Source organism: Chenopodium album, chromosome 1, assembly GCF_948465745.1.
Source record: "Chenopodium album chromosome 1, dcCheAlbu1.1, whole genome shotgun sequence".
In the NCBI taxonomy this organism is placed as follows: domain Eukaryota; kingdom Viridiplantae; phylum Streptophyta; class Magnoliopsida; order Caryophyllales; family Amaranthaceae; genus Chenopodium; species Chenopodium album.
In genome coordinates, this window is record NC_137834.1 from 26,516,300 (window position 1) to 26,526,634 (window position 10,335).

Sequence of the window (10,335 nt, forward strand, 5' to 3'; positions counted from 1 at the left end):
TCCATTCATAACTTTGAGATAGTCACGCTTGGCTCAAGCAAACATCGCTCGATCTAATCTAGACGTTTTGATATCTTGCCAAGTCGATTCTGTACTTCACTGAACTCTTGAGCTACTCAAGTCAAGTTTGTTCACATTTGATGAATATAGCCATATCCTTTCAAATTCTTTGTGAAACGTTGAAGTAATTGAATCCTCTTTAGCCTTCGGAGTCAACTGTCTATACCAAGAACAATAGCTCTCTGTTTTGTCAGTTTCAACAAGTAAGACTTGCTTGTCTTAGAACGATTCCAAATCGAGCAACTATCAAGAGTCTATCTAATAGAGCCTTTGAGTACGTTCTTGTCGATGTGACATTGCTAAAGATGTTCAGAATGCAAATCAAGCCCATGACTTGAACTTAGTGAGTTTATCTTGTTTAGGGAAATGTTTGTTTATAATCAGGCATTCTTGACCCAATGCTTGGATAACCATGCCATTCAAATAAATCTCGCAACTATTGCTCATTACTTTGAATGTGAGTCTTTCCGTGTGTAAACGGATCAATTGCTGATTATGGGACATAATAACCATTACTTGTTCCAGCCTTTGGCTTAAAAGGTCTTTAAACAAAACATACGACCTTACAACTGATGTAGCTCTTCTTGCTTCATTCTAAGCTTGTAAGTCGATAACTTAGCTTAACTTCAATAGTTTGAGGTCACTATCATAGTGGAACACTCAAGCAGTATCCGATACTTGTGAAGATAATGAATTGCTAAGTTAACTACAATAACATGAACTCATGAGTTGAAATGAAATCTAATTCCTTTTCTTCGTTCCTTCTTTCCTATATTTCTTATCATACAATATCTCATAATCTTACTTTAAGAATCATTTCTTTAAGTACCTTGACTCTTATACTTTATTAGGCATAATCAAGCACCTAGTGCGCCGTAAAACAAAGTTCCATATTTTCCATTATTTCTTACTCGAATTACTACATCAATGAGTCCTACTCAATTATGTATGATACGAAAGGATACGTTGGTTGTCAATCTTGAGATTGCAACTCAATTCCTCATGTTTTATCAAAACTACCTAGTATTTTGAATACATGATGTCCAACCGTCCTTTCGGACTTAGTTATAAAAGTCATTTATGAGAATTGTATTTTAGAAATGCTTTTCCTGTCTTTGAGATCTATTCTCAAGGATTTCCTTTACCAATCATGGAAACAATATTATTTGATTTAAAATACTATAAATATAAGTGCTAAGTATAACAATTTATCAAGAACATAATAATTTTGAAATTTAATAGCATTCATGCAAACTTCAATCTTATTAAACGTCTTATTTACGCATAATAATTGTCCCTATTTGGCGAAAATAAGGCGATTCCAAGATCCGAAGAAACAAAGAGTGGTTAAGCATGCTTTGGCTTGTCTTAAACACTCAATCTTCTAGGGTAAGCATTGCCTTGCTAATGGCTCTAAGCCACTCTTGGTTAGACAATCGTCGCATCTAATGCATCTTTGACGATGTATCTCTTTTGCCACGGTATGTGAGGACTCCTCACTCATACCGATGAGTTAAACCAAAACCACCGTGCACACCCGGTGTGCCTTATGCCCCTTGGAGAAGTGATGGCACCTCGCTTTGGCGTAGCCTACCATCACCATCGTCCGGTTAGTAAGTTTTGTTTTGGAAAGGCAAGTTTGACTCAATATTATTAGGGACCTAGGATTTCTATGTTGGTTGATTTAAGTGAACTTAACTAATCATCGCAACATCAAGAAAACCTAAACATGCATCTAACAAATAATTCTCACACATATATATATAAGCATAAAATATAGAGCGAAATTATAGATGCATATTGGCAACTAGCATGACCCCTTGAATTCTTCAAATCTTCAAAAGGTCTTCATTTGCAATTCAAGGCTTTGTCTTCCAAGATACGCCGTCTTCAAGACTTAACCAAACTATGCAAATTACTAGTGTCTACAACTAGGAATAATCTAAATATTAAAGTACAAAAATACTTAACGGTGCGTAGACCGTATTTAGATTTACAAAAATACATAACGGCACGTAGTCCGTATTCTCTATCCTAGTCGGGTCCCACTAGTTGCCATTTCATAAAACCTGTGAGAGAGAATATACATTCCATTCATCCATTCACTATTTGTGAATGGCCCATGCAATTTACAAAATCAAACAAGTAAAATGCATTTAAACAACGCGCGCACTAGTAACTAATCTAGGTGGTTAATCCGATTAACACGCCTAATTAAAACTAGTCAAAGTTGTTTAACCGATTATGTAATTGACGTCATTAATAATTGAAGCTCCCACTAAATTCCGCATTTCCCTTAATTAATCTAATTAATTAAGTCGGTAGCACCCAAACTTGTCAAAATAAAATTTTGCCAATGCCGCTCAAAACCGAGGCCTAGCCTCCCAAAATTTTAATTAAAATAAACAAAATTAATTAAAATAAATAAAACGGCAAAATAAGCAATATTACGGCTAGTCACCTCACCGCACCAAGCATACGCACACACCCAAAAAACCGCACACACGGCCCACGGCACGCGGCCACATGCTGCTGCCACGGCACGCCCGCGCGTGGCTGCTGCAGCCCGTGTGCTGCTGCCGCGCGTGTGGCCGCACGCAAGGTGGGGCAGCCACATGCGGGCTGCTGTGCAGCCCGGCTCGCCAAGGTGGTTCTTTGCCTCGTTTTGCGTGCCATGGCCTCGGGATTTGATCCCTTTTCGCGAGACAAAATTAATTAATTTTAGAACTAATTTAATGAGCAAAATAAAAAAAATTTAAAACAATTCTAACTTAATAAAATTTTCAAAGTGCAAATAACCAAAATAATTCCAAGAACCATTCTTAATTAAATTGGTTTAGCTTGGTGCAAAATTAAATTGAGGCAATTTCTCACTTTCAATTTAATCAATTTAAATTAAACTTGAGAATTTGACAAAGTAAGGGGAAGTTGGAAAAATATGAACTTTAAAGTTCAAATGAAAATTCCAACATCTAAATTTTGTGAATCCTTGAAATTATATCTTCCAACATGAAGATAACCAAATTTCTATCACAAAAATTGAAACTTTATGTTTCCAATCAACTCAAAATGATTAAAACAACAAAGTTTAACATAAAATAACATGGAATTTAGTGGTTTTTAAAGTTTCAATCACTTATCACAAATAAAGATTGAATCTTTAACACTTAGGAAGCCTCAAAAATAAAATTTTCACACTAAAAAGCAATTAGTTTGCAATTATGTGAAAATAAATCAACCTTTAAGCATCAAATACTAGCAAGTAAGTGTGCTTTAAGGGGACATAAAAATGCAGAAAATAATGCAAATAATCAACCATATAATCAACAATTTATGCCATTAATTTCAAGGTTAGAAAAGACTTAAAATTTTTCGTCAAAAACGAAAAACCCCTCGAAAAAGGCATTTCTGGTCAGAATTTGGCAAAAATCACAGGCCCTTTGAGGATAAAAACCATTCCAGAACACGTTTTCCACCCAAAATTCACTAGTCTTGGGCGAAAATCTGGGTTCTGGGCCAAACTCGACATTAAAAACGGGATTAAAATAAATAAAATCGAGCTACTAATCTAATTAGCAACTTAAACCAGAAAATTAAGCCAAAATAAACCTTGAAAAACATGATTATAAAAATAAACGAGCGGGGCTCCGATACCGCTGTTGGGGTTTGGTGAGTCCGACTCACCGCGGAAACAACCCCGACCCAAGGAACCACTCGCAATTAATAAAACATTAAAGCATAAATAAATAATCACAAGAAAGGAAGAACGAATCTTACCCTCGAAGCGAGCTTCGCCCTTACAAAAACGGGCTCTTACTTGAAAGCTTCGAGCACCGCAAGCGCCGTGCCTCCAACGGTATCCACCCACAAAGGACGAACACGACTTTAAGGTCCGCTACCTTGGAGTTAGCAAGGTCCGACCAAAACCCGAGTGTTATTAGAGTTTAAGAGTTTTCCCAAAAATATGGAATGCTCTTTCTAACTCCCACTCAAGCAAAGAATTTTCAAGCCATGCCATGACTATTTCTAAGGAAGTATGCCTTGTGAATTTCACTCATCTTTCAATGTGGGACTTTTCACAAAAAGATCCCACATGGAAAGATTGGTGAATTCAACCCTTAGTTAAATAAACAAAGGAACAAGTAACAAGTGTCACATGGTTAGGTGTGGACCACTTTCTCACTTGGTCCCCAAGGCATTTCACATGCAATGTGAACTAACCATGTGTCACCCAACCTTGAGCCCCAAGTTGGGTTCGGTTGGCCCATTTTATTTTGGCCCGTGTCCATGACCCATCAACCCGGGTCCACGGCCATTGCCACATGTGTCGCCACCGTGGCGCGCCGCTACCATGGCGCGCCGCCACCGTGGCACGCTGCCACTAGGTGGCTGCAAATGTGGCTGCTGCCACTTGGCGGCTGCCAACGTGGTGGCCACGTGTGCTGCCACATGTGCTGCCACATGGCGTTTTGCCGTGTGTGCTGCCACGTGGCATGCTCCTATTGGGCATGCATTCCTAGCCTTTTGCGTGGCTAGGATTTTACTTGTTACTTGATGCATTTTCCCGTCTCGCCAAATCCTAAATTTTGGCTCGACATTTGAGATTCTCCGACGCTCGGTTTCGACGCTCCAAGCTCGAATTTCCGACGTCTAAATGTTTAACACTCGGGCGACGAATTAATTTCTTCCGAATTAATTCGTCGAGTCAGTTCGTATATTTTGCTTGGGTGTGACCCGAAGGGTTCAGTCAAGATTAAGCTGTAATATTAATTATATTAATATTACTGATCGGAAGCGGCCTCCACCCAGGCATTCTGATCACTTGACCTTACTGAATATATTAGCTTTCTAATAATTCTGAACCCGCTATCAGAATAATACACTTGTTCTAAGGACACCATTCCTTTCATTATACTCTCTAAAATTACATAGAAAAACCCGTCAAGAAAACCAGGTTTGCATGTACGAGTGCCCGTTTCTGGTTGGCTCGCACGCCCGCTCCTAAAAAATGGCCTTGTGTAGGGAATATTTAAAGTCACCAAACTTAAAACCCCATTGTGGTCATGCATTTAAGCATGATGGTTTCCAAAGGGAAGGATGCTAGAGCAAAAGAGTCGCCAAAAAGTTTTAGGAACTTGTAAACCGTCCACGTTGTGAAGGTTACACCCCATTCATGATCACATAGATCGCTAAATCCATAGTGGTCCTGAACCGTGATGGGATATTCGGGGATGATGGTACGAATCCAACCTAAAAGATATTGAACCCGTTTAAATAGGCCTCTACTTTGTTCTTCTCATATTCATGTGTACTTTTCGATCAACATACAATCATTAAATTAATCTTAAACCTGTAGAATCTATGTTAGTTGATTATTAATGCACAAATAAATCTATTATTAGCGATCACTTGAATTAAAATCATGTTAGCCTAATTCAAATTATTAATTATCTTATTAAGCATGATTTCAAGCACAAATTCTCTTTATACCTGCAAGAGAGGGCGTGATCAAGAAATAATAATATTATGAAGCAACATAATAATATTGATAAATTAACTCCACAAATCATCATGATAATAATATATTCTCATCAAATCATAATATTAGCAAGATCCTGGCATGATGCTAACATGATTAATAACAAATCCTAGCATGTCAATACACAATAAAAATCAAAGCTTTATCCTAACATGATATTAGAAATCATACATGATATTAGAATATTACTTAGTTTCTAAAACATGATAGTAGAAAGCAATAAAAGCATCATAACATGATACTAGGAATTAATAAAATAATCTAAACATGATTCCTATATCAAAAGAATAATTAAGTAATTAAATTACTTACTTTGATGCGTTGTACCTCTTTCTATCAGAACAATACACACGTTAGTAAGTTCAAGGAAAATATTGAACTACAAATCTAATCAAAGAATCGAAATAAGGATTTGGGACCAAATTAAACCCTTTGAACTATCAACCTTTCACGTTGAGGTCTAAGGCAACTTCGAGCTTGGTTAGGTGCTTTTAAGTCTCGTAAAGGATGTATGATGTGTTTTTATGAATCGGTGTAGAAAGGCTTAGAAAATGAAGAGAGAGAGACAAGAGATGATGATTGTGGGTGACTTGAAAATGGGGAAAATTGTACCTATTTATGGAGAAAAATGATCAGAAAAGAGTCAGAATTTGACTTGAAGTACAACTGGTTCCATCGCGCGCGACAGGGTTATCGCGACGCAATGGCTCTATCGTATAACGATAAGCCCATCACGGCGCGATAGACGTTGTATGATAAAAATTCGTACAGAATCTGAGTTCCAATTTAATTGGGTTAGCTAGAGTCCGTACTTATGTTTTAGGGAAATTCTCAATGGTAAAACTAAACTTTTTAATTTTCTTAGTGGTAAATTGCAAAAATTCTTATTATCCCTTGTAAAATATAATTTAATATGATTTTTCAATGGTGAACTTAATGAACCAATTTAGTTAATATTTAACCATGATTAACATTTTTTTAAAATAAAAAAATAAAATTCCTAAAATATCCTAACTTAACTCATCATTATCAAGATCATCAATTCATCATCTTCATCCTCAATTCCTCACCTTTCCAACAACCACCGCAAGACACTAAAACCACCCAGCTACATTCTCCACCACCAGATTCACCACCTTAAGCCAACACCGAACAACCACCAGTTCAGCCACCGCAATTAACCACTTGCCTCACCTTGTACGCTACACCACTTCAACCACACCACCAAACCACCTTCGAACCGCCACCAACATCACCTGCCACCAATTCTCACTCCAATAGCCCGCAACACCACCTGCCACCAATCTTCAATCCAATTCCCAACCTCTGTCGCACTTCTTGTTCCGTATAAACCACCATCTTACCCTTTCCCCAAATAAAAATTGAAAAAACCCAAAAAACAAAAACCCAGATTTGAAATACCTCCGTTTCATTCCTCTTCCTCTGCCACATTGCAGATAGAGAAACAAAAACAGAAAAATCAAGGAAGAATTTTTGTGGGTTTTTCATTTTGATCTTCAAAACCAAAAAAAAAAAACTACTAAAAGTAGCCGCCTCTTGCGGTGTCTGGATCATTTAAAGAAGACAAGAGTTCTTCCCGTCGACGCCCTTCTCGACGTCCGAGTCTCGATGCGGATGAGTTCTTAGTGTTTTATTTGAATCGGGGCCCCATCCCTTCCCAAGATCTCGAAAATGGCGTCCCCTCCCTTCTCCCTCCCTTCCCCCACCCTAAAACCGCCCACCAAACCTTAAACCCCACCCAAAAATCACCCTAACGAACGAACATCAAACCTAGAAATCACTTTTAGGGTGGGGATTTCGACCACGAAAGACATACCGTGACAGAGGAGGATGAGGGGCTGGGAAGGCCGGTGATTATAGGTGGTTGCCAGTGTAAGGGGTCGCCGGCGTAAGGGAGGGGCTTTTCGTGGTTGAACGCTTTTGGTAGGAAAACTAGAATTTAATATTAGGGTCAATTTAATCATTAATCTTTAGTTAACTAGGGTTAGGCTTATAATTTTATTAATGTTACCATTGAAAAATTATAACAAATTAAAGTTTACCAAAGATAATAAGAATTTTTGCAATTTACCACTAAAAAAATTAAAAAGTTTAGTGTAACCATTGAGAATTTCCCTATTTTTTTTATTAAATCAGATTTAATCTTTTTATAGCACTTGTTTTATCTGATGTAGAATTCCTTATCTTTTCAAAATAAATAATAGGAAAATTTGTAAATAATAATCCCAACTTTGCTCCATTTTTTTTTAATAATCCCAACTTTGGATTATTCTAGAATAATCCCAACTTTGGGGGTTATTTATTTTCTTCAATCCCAAACCGGTCAACAAAAGTCAATGACTTATTATATCAGGTAAATTGACATGTGTCAAGTCCTGATTGGTCCAAAAAATAAAAAATAAAAATTATTTAAAAAAATAAAAAAAAATCCCATCTCCTCCCCTTTCCTCCAAATGACCACCATAACCCACATCTCTACCGCCCATCCCAACCCCCTCCCTCATCGGCCTGACACCCCTCCCCCACCCCTGGCGCCGCCCATCCCCCACCCCTGGCGCCGCCCCTCCCCATTCTCTCTAAACCACTATTCTTCCACCCCGAAACCCCCTCCCATTTCCCACACAAACACCAAGTAAACCGTTACCACCATCACCATACTACAACAACACCACCAAATTCGAACATCACCAACAACTACTCCATCTCTTTCTTACCGTCAACAACATCATAGCAGCCCGCAAAAGTCCCAACTTTAGCCCATTTCAGAATAATCCAAACTAGTTTTAAATTTTTTTAAAAAAACATTGGAGTTTTGAGGGAAGGGGGTTACGGGAATTGGTGGAGGTGGTTCAACGGGGAAGGGGGAGGGGCTACGGGATAGGAGGAGGGGCGGCTAGCCAGCAGGAGGAGGGGAGTGGGTTTTCTGGTGCGGGAGAGGATTATTAGGGTGGCTAGGGTTCCGGTGGCGGTGGGGCTGGGGTGGTCAGGGAACGGCTGAGGCTGGGGCTGGGGCTAGGGTGGTCAAGGAAGAAGTGGGGCTGAGCTGGGATGGGTTTCTGATTTGTTTATAATTTTTTTTTTGTTTTAGTTTTTTTTGGCTAATTGGCTCTTGACACGTGGCATTTAAAAAAAAAAGAATTTAACTTGTTCAACAGGTAACCGGTAATTGGGATTGAAGAAAATAAACAACCCCCAAAGTTGGGATTATTCCAGAATAATCCGAAGTTGGGATTATTAAAAGAAAATGGAGCAAAGTTGGGATTATTATTTATAAATTTTCCTTTTTCCTAAATAATAAAATCTTTAGAACTCAAAATAACCATCTAGATAATTCTTAAAGACTAAGATAAATATTAATGACTTTAGGAATACAATTATAATTAAAGGACCCTCCACATGATCATTGGGTCCATACATGAAACCCGATTGAGGCCCATTTTAGTATTTTGGTCATAGCTTCCTCGTTATAACTCAAAATTGAATTTATAATATCGTTGGAAAACTCTTTTCGAACCCCATCCAAATACAGAATTATTGGACCCATATTATGAACAAAACTAAACTATATTAGACATTTTACATAAATAGTGTTTAGGGTAAAAATACCCTAGACATGTTGACCAATGAGAGAAGGCCATGTGTCAAGCCCAGGCTGGTCCAAGTGGACCAATAGCAATCTAACACGTGTCCCCATCAGATATCTCCTGAAATTGTGGCCTTCAATTCAAGGGCCCAATTTCTAATAGCGCCGTAAAACGGCTCAACACACTAAAATCTAGGTCAAGTGACCTAGATAGGGGCACACCCTCCAACGACCCTATAAATAGGGAGATATATCCCCATTTTGGGGACACATTCAATCATTTATTACACCTACATTCCCTCACATCAGAGAAACCCCTGATCTCAAAATCCGAGAAGATCCCATTTAATTTTCCGTCCTTTCGTCTCTCTTTTCAAGTTACTAACTTGATCGTCGGAGGCGGAGCTCCAACCACCCGGAGTCTCCGTTGATTTTGCAGGTACAACTCAGCCGGACCAATCTTTGTGACGTAACTCTCCCGATGGACAAAAACACCAAAAACAAATAGGATACGAAATGACTGATTTTCGAAATAATAAATGAATTATTTTTATTAAAACACTTTTTAGAAAATAGAAGAATTCACGAGACTCTTTAACATTTCACCTTGCTCGATAATCAATGACGTGAAAAGTACTCATCACTGGGTTTGAATTTTTGGGAGATAGAATCAGGTATCTACACCTAGGTAGAATGTTGAAGATCAGGGAGGAGTTCCCGCTCCTCCATAGGTGCGCGCTTACTCCTTATAAAGCAAGGGGAGGAAAATTGTGGTGCTTGGATTAGGTGCACCTACTTCTCTCTAACTTATTCGAAGGCAGGTATTCAGCATGAATGAGGAGTGCCCTCTCCTTGGGGGATGCATGCCTGCTCCTATTGTTCATTGGTTTCACTAAAGTTCTTCATTGCCTTGGCTTAATCCTCAATTTGTCTTTACACCTACAAAAACGAGAAAACACACAAGAAGGACAAAAATACTAACAACTACAATTATGTACATTAAGGAGTTAAAAGGGATTAAAGAAAGGGGAAATAACTACAAAATCGTGTTAAAAAGACCATGATAAGTGGACAGATAAAACACTTATCGTTCTCGATGGCAGACCCATCATTGGGGTGGATGGATGCCATT